The following is a 14,537-nucleotide window of genomic DNA, read 5'->3' as shown; positions in this document are numbered from 1 at the left end:
CGACTTCGTCTTATGGTTTCAATGCTAGCTTACCCTCAGTAGACTAGAGCACCAGGTAGATTTCTAAGGTTTCTGACTTCAGGTTCTGAAGTTACAGCTCCTGACTCCCAAACAGCATCTCTGAACCCACCCAGGGCTCTGGGGAACTTGCCATCCTGAAGAGAAAGACAGAAAACTAGCTGGCTTCACTGCCTGCTAATTGTAGAGCCCTAGGACCTTCAGCTAACATAGGTAGTAGTGGGTAGTGGTTACAGTGGGCCTTTGGCATAACCCATAGCTGTGCTGGCTTTAGGTCTAACCATCCACAGTCCCAGTGATGGTGGCCACAGGGGTATTTGTGTCACCCTTCCCCCAGCTACAGGTAGTGTTGCAGGAAGTCAGGGACCCCGAATGGAGGGACCAGCTGGCGCTGCGGCAGAGGAACATAAATTGTGAAGATTTCATGGACATTTATCAGTTCCCAAATAATACTTTTATAATTTCTTATGCCTGTCTTTAATCTCTTAATCCTGTTAACTTCATAAACTGAGGATGTACATCACCTCAGGACCACTGTGATAATTGTGTTAACTGTACAAATTGATTGTAAAACATGTGTTTGAACAATATGAAATTAGTGCACCTTGAAAAAGAACAGAATAACAGCGATTTTTAGGGAACAAGGGAAGACAACCGTAAGGTCGGACTGCCTGCAGGGTCGGGCAAAAACAGCCATATTTTTCTTCTTGCAGAGAGCCTATAAATGGATGTGCAGGTAGGAGAGATGTCACTAAATTCTTTTCTTAGGAAGGAATATTACTATTAATACCCTGAGAAAGGAATGCATTCCTGGGGGGAGGTCTATAAATGGCCACTCTGGGAATGTCTGTCCTATATAATTGAGATAAGGACTGAGATATGCCCTGGTCTCCTGCAGTACCCTCAGGCTTACTAGGATGGGGAAAACCCCAGCCCTGGTAAAGTTGTGGTCAGACTGGTTCTCTGCTCTCGAACCCTGTTTTCTGTTGTTTAAGATGTTTATCAAGACAATACATGCACCGCTGAACATAGACCCTTATCAGTAGTTCTCCTTTTTGCCTTTTGAAGCATGTGATCTACTCCCTGTTCTTACACCCCCTCCCCTTTTAAAACCCTTAATAAGAAAACTTGCTGCTTTGAGGCTCAGGGAGGCATCACGGTCCTACCGATATGTGATGTCACCCCCAGTGGCCCAGCTGTAAAATTCCTCTCTTTATACTCTTTCTCTTTATTTCTCAGCTGGCTGACACTTACGGAAAATAGAAAGAACCTACATTGAAATATTGGGGGCAGGTTCCCCCGATAAGGTAGCTCAACAGAGAGAGAGAGAGAGAGAGAGACAGGCTGATTCTGTTTGGGTGAAAATAAGGAAAAAGAACAAGAGTCTTTGCCTCATAATCCAGAGAATTCTTTCAGGTATTATCCAAGATCACCAAAGCAGTACCTCTATGTGTGTGCAAGAACTACAATGTTACTGCATTTAGGGGCCCACTAGTGCAGATATGACTGCAGTGACCAAAAACTTAGATCACAACATCCAAGTCCATTTAAATACCTGGAATGTCTTCCCAAGAAGGATGAATACAAACAAGCCCCACTGTGAAGACTACAATAAATACCTAACTCTTCAATGCCCAGACACCAACAAACATCCACAAGCACCAATATCATCCAGGAAAACATGACCTCAGCAAACAAACTAAACAAGGTATCAGGGGCAAATCCCAGAGAAAAAGAGATATGTTACCTTTCAGACAGATAATTGAAAATAGCTGTTTGGAGGAAACTCAAAGAAATTCAAGATAATGGAGAGAAGGAACTTAACATCCTATCACATACATTTAACAACAAAATTGAAATAAGTAAAAAGAAGCAGAAATTCTGGAGTTGAAAAATGCAATCGACATACTGAAGGCATCAGCCTCTTAATAACAGAATTGATCAAGCAGAAGAAAATAATAGGTTGAAGACAGGCTGTTTGAAAATACACACTCAGAAGAGACAAAAGAAAAAAGAATAAAAAAGAATGAAGCACACCTACAGGATCTAGATAATAGTTTCAAGGGGGGAATCTAAGAGTTATTGGCCCTAAAGAGATGGTGGCGGGGGTGGGTAGAAAGTTTGTTCTGAGGGATAAAAACAGAGAACTTCCCAAAACCTCCCAAACCTAGACAAAAATATCAATACTGAGGTACAAAAAGATTATAGATCACCAAGCAGATTTAACCCAAAGAAGACTACCTCAAAGCATTTAACAGTGAAACTCCCAATGGTCAAGGATAAACAAAGGATCCCAAAAACAGCAAGGGAAAATAAACAAATAACATACAATTGAGCTTTAATATGTCTACCAGCAGACTTCTCAGTGGAAACCTTACAGGAAAGGAGAGAGTGACATGACACATTTAAAGTGCTAAAGGAAAAAAAAAATTACCCTAGAATAATATATCCAGTGAAAATATCCTTCAACCATAAGGAGAAATAAAGACTTTCCTGGACAAACAAAATCCAAGGGATTTCATGAACACCATACCAGTCCTACATGAAATGCCAAAGGAAGTACTTTAATCAGAAAGAAAAGGATGTTGATGAGCAAAATAAATCATCTGAAGGTACAAAACTCACTGGTAAGAGTAAGTACACAGAAAAACACAGACTGTTATAATACTGTAACTGGCAAGTGTAAACTGCTGTTCAGTCAAAAGATTAAATGGTGAAGCAATAAAACTAATGACTACGACAACTTTTCAAGACATAGTACAGTAAGATACAAATAGAAACAAAAAGTTTAAAAGCTGGGGGATGAAGTTAAGGTGTAGAGTTCTTATTTGTTTTTGCTTAAATGTTTGTTTATGTAAACAGTGTTATTATTAGCTTAAAATAATGGGTTAAAGATAGTAGTTACAAGCCTCATAGTAACCTCAAATGAAAAAACATATAACAGAGATACAAAAAGTAAAAAGCAAGAAATTAAATCATACCACCAGAGGAAATTACCTTCACTGAAAGAAAGACAGGAAGAAAGAAAGGAGGAAGAAAAGACCACAAAACAACCAGGAAACATAAAATGGCAGGAGTAAGTTCTTGCATATCAGTAATAACATTGAATGTGAATGGACTAAACTCTTCAATCAAAACATATTGAGTGACTGAATGGATTAAAAAAGAAAAAAGACACAATGATCTGTTGCCTACAAGAAAAACACTTCACCTGTAAAGTCACACATAGACTGAAAATAAAGGGATGGAAAAAGATATTTCATGCAAATAAAAACCAAAAAAGAGCAGGAATTGCATTACTTATATCAGACAAAATAGATCTCAAGACAAAAGCCATAAGAGACAAAGAAAGTCACTATATAATGATAAAGGAGTCAATTCAACAAGAAGATATAACAATTATAAATATACATGCACCTCACACTGGAAGACCCAGATATATAAAGCAAATATTATTAGAGCTAACGAGAGAGACAGACCCCAATACAATAATAGCTGGAGACTTAAACACCTCACTTTCAGCACTGGATAGATCTTCCAGACAGAAAATCAACAAAGATATGTCAGACTTAATCTGCATCATAGACCAAATAAATGGTCCTAATAGGTATTTACAGAACATGTCATCCAATGGCTGCAGAATACACATTCTATTCCTCAGCACATGGATCGTTCCCAAGGATAGACCTAAATTTGGTATAAAACAAGTCTTAAAACATTCAAAAAATTGAAATAATATCAAGCATTTTCTCTGACCACAATGGAATAAAATTGGAAATCAATAACAAGAGGAATTTTGGAAACTATACAAACACATGGAAATTAAACAATATGCTCCCAAATGACAAGTGGGTCAATGAAGAGATTAAGAAGAACATTGAAAATTTTCTTGAAACAAACAATAATGAAAACACGACATATCAAAACCTATGGGGTACAGTGATACTAAGAAGGAAGCATATAGCTATAAGTGCCTATATCAAAAAAGAAGAAAAACTTCAAATAAACCAACCTAACAATGCATCTTCAAGAACTGGAGAAGCAAGAGCAAACTGAACCCAAAGTTAGTAGAAGAAATGTAAATATTAGAGCAGAAATAAATGAAATTGAAATGAAGAAAGCAACACAAAATATCAACAAAACGAAAAGTTAGTTTTTTTGAAAAGATAAAATTGACAAACCTTTAGCCAGACTAGGAAAAAAGGAGCAAAGACCCAAATAAATAAAACCAGAGATGAAAAATGAGATGTTATAACCAATACTGGGGAAATTCAAAGGATCATTAGAGGGTACCATGAGCAACTATGTGCCAACAAATTAGAAAACGTAAAAGAAATGAAGAAATTTCTACATACATACAACCTACCAAGATTGAACCATGAAGAAAGCTAAAACCTGAACAGACCAATAATAAGTTACAAGATTAAAGCCACAAGAAAAAGCCTCCCAGCAAAGAAAAGCCTGGGGCCTGATGACTTGACTGCTGAATTCTATCAAACATGAAAAGAAGAACTAATACCAATCCTAGTCAAACTGTTCCAAAAAATAGAACAGGAGGGAATATTTTCAAACTTATTCTGCAAGGATAGTATTACCCTGATACCAAAGCCAGACAAAAACACATTAAAAGAAGAAAACTACAGGCCAATATCTCTGATTAGTTTCAATGCAAAAATCCTCCACAAAATACTGGAAAACTGAATTCAACAATACATTATAAAGATCATCATGACCAAGTGGCATTTATCCCAGGGATGCAAGGATGGTTCAACATATGCAAATCAATGGGTGTGATACAGCATATCAACAGAATAAAGGACAAAAACTGTATGATCATTTCAATTGATGCTGAAAAAGTATTTTATAAAGTTTGACATCCCTTCATGATAAAAACCCTCAAAATACTAAGTATAGAAGGAACATAGCTCAAAATAATAAAAGTCATATATGACAGACCCAAACTAGTATCATCCTGAATGTGGAAATACTGAAAGCCTTTCCTCTAAGATCTGGAACACAAGGATGCCCACTGTTGTTCAACATACTACTGAAAATTCTAGCTACAGTAATCAGACAAGAGAAAGAAATAAAGGGCATCCAAATTGGAAAAGAAGTGAAATTATCCTTGTTTTCAGATGATATCCTATATTTTAAAAAACCTAAGGACTCCACAAAAAAACTATTAGAACTGATAAATTCAGTAAAGTAGCAGAATAAAAAATCAACATTCAAAAATAAGTAACATTTCTAAATGCCAATAGCAAACTGAAAAAGAAAATTTAAAAAATCTTATTTACAATAGCCACAAATAAATACCTAGGAATTTGAAGTCAAAGATCTCTACAATAAAAACTATAAAACACTGATGAAATAAATTGAAGAGGAGACACAAAAAATGAAAAGATATTTCATGTTCATGGATTGGAAAAATCAATATTATAAAAATGTCCATACTACCCAAAGCAGTCTGCAGATTCAATGCAATCCCTATCAAATTACCAATGACATCCTTCACATAAATAGAAGAAAAAAATCTAAAATTTATATGGAATCACAAAATATCAGAATAGCCAAAGCTATCCTAAGCAAAAACAATGACACTGGAGGAATCACATTACCTGACTTCAAATTATACTACAGAGCTATAGGAACCAGCATGGCATTGGCATAAAAACAGACACCTAGACCAATGGAACAGAATAGAGAGGCCAGAAACAAATCCATGCATGTATAGTGAACTCGTTTTTGACAAAAGTGCCAAGAACATACACTGGGGAAAAGACAGTCTCTTCAATAAATGATGCTGAGAAAACCGGATATCCTTATGCAGAAGAATGAAACTTGACTATTATCACTTGCCTTATACAAAAATCAAATCAAAATGGATTAAAGACTTAAATGTAAGACCTTAAACTGTGAAACTACTATAAGAAAACACAGGGGAAACTCTTCAGGACACTGATCTGGGCAAAATTTATTGAGTAATACCCCACAAGCACAGGCAACCAAAGCAACAATGGACAAATTGGATCATATCAGGTTTAAAAAACTTATACAGAGGAAACAATTAACAAAGTGAAGATACAACCACAGAATGGAAGAAAATATTTACAAACTATTCATCTGACAAGGAATTAAAAAGCAGAATATATAAGGAACTCAAACTACTCAATAGGGAAAAATCTAATAATCCAATATAAAAATGGGCAAAAGATTTGAATAGACATTTCTGAAAAGAAGACATACAAATGGCAAGCAGGCATATGAAAATGTGCTCAACAGCACTGAATATCAGAGAAATGCAAATCAAAACTACAATGATATATCATCTCATCCCAGTTAAAATGGCTTTTACCCAAAAGTCAGGCAATAATAAATACTGGCAAGGATGTAAAGAAAAGGGAACCCTCATACACTGTTGGTGGGAATGTAAATTAGTGCAATCACTACTGACAACAGTGCATATGATGGATCTAGGTTGTACACTCCTTATGAGAATCTAATTAATGCTTGATAATCTGAGGTGGAACAGTTTCATCCCCAAACCATGCCCTCCCCTTGGAAAAATTGTCTTCCACGATACTGATTCCTGGTGCCAAAAAGTTTGGGGACCCAAATCACAAATGCAAAGTTTTTGAAATAGAAACAAACTTAAATGTTTTTTAGGAATAGAGTATTACAGTGTAATCTGGGGGACAGTTGTGTAACATGATGTCAGGAGGTAGGCAGCAACTAGATCGCGTAGTGCCTCTAAAGCTGTTAAAAGGGGGTTTTAATCTTATTCTGTTGAAAACGGGAATCCACCAGAGAGTTTTAAGCAAAGGGCTAACAGATTTAGGGTTTTTTATTTTCAATTTTTCCTAACAAAGAAAACTGCAGACCCAGTTTATTGCAACGGAAAATTCTAACATTTTTATTTAGGAAGAATTAATACAAATCCAACATAAACTTTTAAGGAAGAATGGATACAAATCCTACATAAACTTTTCCAGAAGCAGAAGATAAATTGTTTGCCAACTTATTTTATGAGTTCAGCATTACCTTGATACTAAAACCAGTCAAGGACATTACAAGAAAACTACAGATCACTATACCTCATGAACCTATATTCAAAAATCCTTAACAAATATTATCAAATCAAACCCAGCAATACATTAAAATGATAACACCTCATGATCAAGTGGGGTTTATCATAGGAATATAAGGCCAGGTTTTTTTATTTTTAAATTTTTGGGTATATCAGATTTAGTTTTAAAGGCATCATTCTGGCTGCTTTGTGAAAAATGGATGGTAGAAGGATAAGCAGTGTGCCCAGATAGGAGTTAGAGTGCTATTGCAGTAGTCCCGATAAAAGATGATGATGTCTCAAATTGTGTGGGGTAACAGCAGAGATGGAAGTGGAGAGAAGCAAGCAGATTTGACAGGTATTATGGTGGTAATAAATGGGATAGATGGGGATGGGAACAAGTGAGGAATCAGAAATAATTCCTAGATTTGGTTCAAGTAACTAACTGGTGTCATTTCCTGACATGAGGAGGTGTAAAGAAGGACAGAGGAGCTATTTCGGAGAATGAAAATCAAGTTCCTTTTTAGTCATGTTATACTTGAAATGCCTCTTGGATATCAAAGCAGATATGTCAAAAAGACAACTGGATTTTTTTGTTTCCTTCCTTCCTTCCTTCCTTCCTTCCTTCCTTCCCTTCTCTCTCTTTCTTTTTCTTTCTTTCTTTCCTTCTCCTCTTTCTCTTTCTTTCTTTCTCTTTCTTTCTTTCTTTCTTTCTTTCTTTCTTTCTTTCTTTCTTTCTTTCTTTCTTTCTCTTTCTTTCTCTCTTTCTCTTTCTTTCTTCTTTTTTTTTTTTTTGTAATGGAGACGAGTCTTGCTCTGTTGCCCAGGCTGGAGTGCAGGGGTGCAATCTCAGCTCACTGCAACCTCCTCCAGGGCTAAAGCAATACTCCTACCTCAGCCTCCTGAGTAGCTGGGATTACAGGTGCATGCCACCACACCCAGCTAATTTTTTTGTATTTTAGTAAAGACAGGATTTCACTATGTTGCCCAGGTTGGTGTCAAACTTCTGAGTTCAGGCAATCCACCCACCTCGGCCTCCCAAAGTGCTAGGATTATTGGTGTGAGACACCTCACCCAGCTGACAACTGCATTTTTGAGTGTGGATTTCAGAGAACAGAATGGGCTGGAACTCAATGAAGTTGGGAGTCATGTGATTGGATGAGATTACTGGAAGAGAATGTGTGAAGAATGCCCAGGACAGAGCCCTGAGACATCACACATTTGAAAGTATACTGAGGGAGGAGGAGACTGCAGACTTGGCCAAAATGTAGCAGGGAAACCAGGAGAGTGCAGTACCATAGAATGTAAGAAGAAAGCAGTTCAAGAAGGAGAAGTGAATGAGTGAGTGTATTAGTCCATTCTTGCATAGCTATAAAGAAATACCTGAGACTGGCTAATTTATGTACAAAACAGGTTTAATTGACTCATGCTGTATTAGTCCATTTTCACGCTGCTGATAAAGACATACTCGAGACTGGGTAATTTACACAAAAGAAGACTTACAGTTCCACGTGGCTGGGGAGGCCTCACAATCATGGCAGAAAGTGAAAGGCAAGGAGGAGCAAGTCACATCTCATGTGGATGGTGGCAGGCAAGAAGAGAGCTTGTGCTGAGAAACTCCCATTTTTAAAACCATCAGATCTCGTGAGACCCATTCACTATCACAAGAATAGCACCAAAAAGACCTGCCTCCATGATTTAGTCATCTCCCACTGGGTCCCTCCCACAACATGTGGGAATTATGGGAGCTATAAGATGAGATTTGGTTGGGGTACAGAGCCAAACCATATCACATGGCTTCCCAGGCTGTACGGGAAGCATGATGCTGGCATCTTCTCGGCTTCCGGGGAGGTCTCAGGAAACTTGCAATCATGGTGGAAGGCAAAGGGGGAGCCAGCACTTCACATGGTCAGAGCAGGAGGAATAGGGAGAGGGGGAAAGTGCTACACACTTTTAAACAACCAGATCTTGTGAGAACTCTATCATGAGAACAGCGCTAGGAGGATGGTGCTAAACTACCTCCTATGGGAGAAACCCACTCCCATGATCCAATCACCTCCCAACAGGCCCCACTTCCAACACTGGGGATTACAATTCGGCATGAGATTTGGGTGGGGACACAGATCCAAAGCATATCACTGAGTAAGATGAGAATTAAGCATTGACCTCTGGGTCGGTGACCTTGATAGAGCAGTTTTAGGGGAGGACTGAGAGGAAAAGTCAAATAAGAGTTGATGGAAGGCTAAATGAGAGGTGATAAAGTACACACAGCAAATACAGACAACCCAAGAAGTATTTTTAACAACTGTACATTCAAAATTGGTTAGGATAGTAAATTTTTTGTATTTTTATCATAAATTTTTTAAAATTATAGTACAAATAGCAAAATAGTGATAACTGTGTGTTGGAAAATTTTCATAATAAAGTAATAAAGTTGTATTGTTGTTGTTGTTTGTTGTTTGTTGTTTAAAAGAGTATTGCCTAAAAGGCAGCAAGGGAATGGGGCTCTACTCAGGGAAGGGTGAGGGTCAAGAAAAGGTGGTTTTTAAAAAAATCTTTTAATGGTAAGAGATTAGATAGTCTATTTGACAATGGCAATGATCTAATAGGGAACCTTAGTGTTGCAAGATGAAGACAGCAACTTTGAGAGACAGTTCTTGAGAAGTGGAGATGCAATATAATCCAGAGAATATTGGAACTCACTTTTAAGGGTTATCCATCTAGTCCCAGCCAGAGCAATGACTCCAGACCTTTTGTTCAAGCTATTTCTACAGCTATAGCACAGACGGAAAAAAAAAAAAAAAAAAAAAAAAAACATTGAAAATGCAAAATGCATACCTATAACCACCAGGGGTCACTGAAGGCTAATTCTGCTTTTGGATTAGGCGAAACCTAAACAGTTTTAAAAATAGGAACGTTTAATTTCATGAAATTACTGAATCATGTAATTCAAATGCTATAGATTTTGTTTCCTTGTTCTTAAAATAATAATGCCATAATGAAATGTATAGTTTTGAGAACATAGAAAATATATAAAAATAAATTTTAATAGAAAAAAACCACTTTGTTGTAAATTGCTAAACAGCTAAAAGCTAATCTAGACATCGTCAAACAAAGTTTATTTCACTACCATACCACTAAACCGAACTCTAGCATGTAAGTTTTCTTTTAAATTGGTGACTCCGTTTCTTCATGTTTTAAGTATAACAAACCATACTGAAAACAGATACTAAAACTAGAGGAAAATATAATTAAAGTTTTATATTCTGTTATGGAAAAAAAGAAAGAAAGGATACTGATATATCAGATTTCTCCAGGGATTATGCTACTTTTCCTAGTGGAATAAATAATGCTTTATTTTATCAGATTATCTTCAGTTAATTATAAAAGTGTAGCCTAAAATGTTTTTGATAGCTATTTAGGCTCTGAAAGGATCAACTGGCAAGAGGGCACAAAAGGTTCACTTGTTGGACCTCTGTTACAAATTCATAGCAATATGTAAAGTAAAATGAAAAAAACAAACAAAAGGACCTAGCTAGAGTCTAAGCCAAGATAAATATTTCTATAGGCTAGAAACAGAAACAAACAAACAAACAACAAACAAACAAAAAAACACACTAGTCATGTGCAAGCAGAAGCCACGGGAAAGCTGGTGTATGACTTGGATCCAGAAAAGCACCAAAAGTAATCATGTTCTCCTTTCTGCTTGACACCTTCACCAGCACAGCCCTATTATGGCTGCTTGTTTACTTGGAATTGTAGAAACCTAGGAAGGGGGAATCAACCTGCTCTTGACTGGTTCTTCAGTATCAGCCTGGAAGCACCATTATAAGATAGGAGAGAGTGAGTATAGAGAGAAAGAAAAGTGGGAAAACAAAAATGAAAATAAACAGAAACATACCTTTCAACTCAAAATGATACTGCAAAATAACATTTCAAAACATATCAAGAACTCTAATGCTAGGAAAGACAAGCAGCAAACCAATTGAACCTGAACTAAGATGAAATTAATTATATAGACTAAGGATGCTGACAGATATAGATAAAGAAATGATATCTGTAAATACAAGAAAGAAGTATGGAACAAAGCCTATATAAACACAGTAAGAACAAGTAGATGTAAAAAATAATTAACATCCTAGGGCTGCCATAGTAAATTACCACAAACAGAGTTTAAATACATTTATTGTCTCATAGTTCTGGAAACTAGAAGTCCAAAATCAAGATACTGATAGGCTCTGGAAAAAAAACCCTTCATTGTCTCTTCCTAGTTTCAGGTGGTTCCTGACAATCCTTGGCGTTCTTTAGCTTGTAGCTGCATCACTCTAATCTCTTCTTCCATCTTTGCATGATGTTCTTCCTAATGTGTCTGTCTGTGTGTCCTCTCTTTTTCTGATAAGAACACCAGTCATTAGATTTAGGGGCTACCTAACACAGTATGATCTCCTCACAGTCCTTAACTAAGTACATCTACAAAGGTCCTATTTCCAAATAAAGTCACACACTGATGTTCTCTGATGTTCTGGGTGGACATGAATGAGAGAAGGGGAAAATACTATTCTACCCACCGCAATAATTAATAAATAATCTTGGAAATTTAAAAAGTTAGTACCTAAATTTCAGAAAAATTATTTAAAAGAACCTAATAGTTGGGATAAATGCTAAAACACAAAGTGAGAGAAGTAATAATTGGAAGAAAAAAATTTGTTTTTAACATATCACTATTAAAAACTCTTTAGACCAAATTCATACAAAAATTTTAGTAAGAATTAGAATATCCTTAGAGAGTCCTGGAAAATTTGAACCCAAATTTAATAAGCTTTCTCTAATGCTTTATCCAACAGTTATATGTGTAGATAAGGAAAGAGAGATGATAATCATCTGCCTAGGAAATAGGAAACATTTTTTTTCCAGTACTTATGGAACACTTACAAAATCTACCAAATACTAGTTCACAGAGGATTTTTACAAAATTCTAAGAATGGTTATTATATGTTCTATGTTCTTTGACCATAACACATAAATTGGAAGTCAACAATAATCAAATTCTTCCAATACAAGGTATGGAAAGTAATAATGTATTTCTGGCCGGGTATGGGGGCTCAAGCCTGATCCCAGTGCTTTGGGAGGCTGAGGCGGGTGGATCACCTGAGGTCAGGAGTTTGAGACCAGCCTGGTCAAGATGATGAAATCCCGTCTCTACTAAAAATACAAAAATTAGCTGGGCATGGTGGCACATGCCCATAATTCCAGCTACTCGGGAGACTGAGGCAGGAGAATCACTTGAACCTGGGAGGCGGAGGTTGTGGTGAGCCAATATCACGCCATTGCACTCCAGCCTGGGTGACAGAGTGAGACTCTGTCTCAAATAAATAATGTATTTCTAAATTACTCATAACAAAGACTTAATCCTCCCAAAAATCCTAAATTATGCAAAACTAGATGATAATGAAGATGCTGCATTATCATAATTTGTAGAATGCATCTAAAGCAGTACTTAGGGGAAAACTCAGAGCCTTAAATGCTTTCATTTAAAAACCAAAATAAGGAAGAAGGAGGAAAACAAACAAATTATGAATTTATCTCAAGATGCTAGAAACACTACAGAGCAAGAGTAAAAAAGAAGTGAATAAATAATAAAAAATGAGCAGAAATTACTGATTGGGGGTAGGAAGATATGAAGCATCTAAGCCATGAAAGCTAGATATGAAGCAACTAAACGAAAAAGCTAGTTACTGGTAGAAATTATAACATAGACAAAAATGGCCAGGTGCAGCGATTCACACCTGTAAACCCAGCACTTTGGGAGGCCGAAGCAGGCAGATCACCCGAGGCCAGGAGTTCTAGACCAGCCTGGCCAACGTGGTGAGACCCCGTCTTTACTAAAAACAAAAAAAATTAGCAGGGTGTGATGGCACACGCTTGTAGTCCCAGCTACTTGGGAGACTGAGGCAGGAGAATCCCTTGAACCCGGGAGGTGGACGTTGCAGTGAGCCGAGATATTGCCACTGCACTCCAGCCTGGACGGCAGAACAAGACTATTGCCACTGCACTCCAACCTGGATGACAGAACGAGACTCTGTCTCAAAAAAATAAAATAAAATAGACAAAAATGTAGCCAGCTTAAAAAAGAGTAAAGGCATATATTAGAATTTTAAAGAGGTATACAACTACAAATATGGTAGAGATGTTTTTATGTATAAGACATTCAATGTTTTCATGCCAATAATTTTTTTTTTTTTTTTTTTTTTGAGACGGAGTCTTGCTCTGTCGCCCGGGCTGGAGTGCAGTGGCCGGATCTCAGCTCACTGCAAGCTCCGCCTCCCGGGTTTATGCCATTCTCCTGCCTCAGCCTCCCGAGTAGCGGGGACTACAGGCGCCCGCCACTTCGCCCGGCTAGTTTTTTGTGTTTTTAGTAGAGACGGGGTTTCACCGTGTTAGCCAGGATGGTCTCGATCTCCTGACCTCGTGATCCGCCCATCTCGGCCTCCCAAAGTGCTGGGATTACAGGCTTGAGCCACCGCGCCCGGCCGCCAATAAATTTTTAAATGGAGAGGAAAAGAAAAACAGAGTGCCTGGATAAGCCAATAGCTATTAAAAAAAATAAATGAGTAATTATACAAATTCTTTAAAAAACCACTTGACCCAGATGGATTTGTCAGCCCTGTATTATATAATGTATTTCAGAGAATTTTTAAAAAGAAGAAAATCTCTCCAACTCATGTTAGAAAGTTTGATGCTACAACTGAAACGAAAGAAAAATTTTCACCAAATCATGTGAATAAAGTAACCTTAAATAGAATATTTCCAAATCAAACTCAGCAGTGAAAAAGAAGATGAAGATAACAAAGAAGACGTTATCCAGGAATACAAGGATAGATTGATATCAAAACACCTTTTAATTAACCATATCAAATTAACAAGTAGATAAAAAAATCATCATTCCAACAGATTCGATACAGCCTTAGATCAAATACAGCACTCATTCATGTTTAAAAGAAAGAAATCTCAGCAAAAGATGGAAGGAAACTACTTTAACTTGGTAAGTGATATTTATCCAATTTCTATTTTGAGGATGGCAGTATCAAGTTGTCACTGACCACAGGTTCATAAACTGTCATTTAATAGAAACTAGCATGAGGCTGAGAAAGTTTCCCTGAAAAGGCTTTATTGGGGTTTATACTCCAGCACAAGAGATACAGTACAGGAAGAAGAAATTATCCGGGGGGCTCCCCGAGGGCGGGTCTTTTTGGTACTTTAAGAAGGGTGACGTGAATAAGCATGAGGTATGTGAACATCATTGCATATGCAGGGTTGAGCATGCAGGGTGTGCAGGTGCAGTGAGAAATCATGTTAGTACATACATTGCATGATCAAAAAAATGGTGGATAAGCCCCACCTTGGGCAGAGATTTTAGCATTATAATGAGGTGAGGGGTCAGGATCAGTCATTT

The sequence above is a fragment of the Chlorocebus sabaeus genome, chromosome 3 (genome assembly GCF_047675955.1).
Source record: "Chlorocebus sabaeus isolate Y175 chromosome 3, mChlSab1.0.hap1, whole genome shotgun sequence".
Lineage (NCBI taxonomy): Eukaryota > Metazoa > Chordata > Mammalia > Primates > Cercopithecidae > Chlorocebus > Chlorocebus sabaeus.
This window is presented reverse-complemented; position numbering follows the sequence as displayed.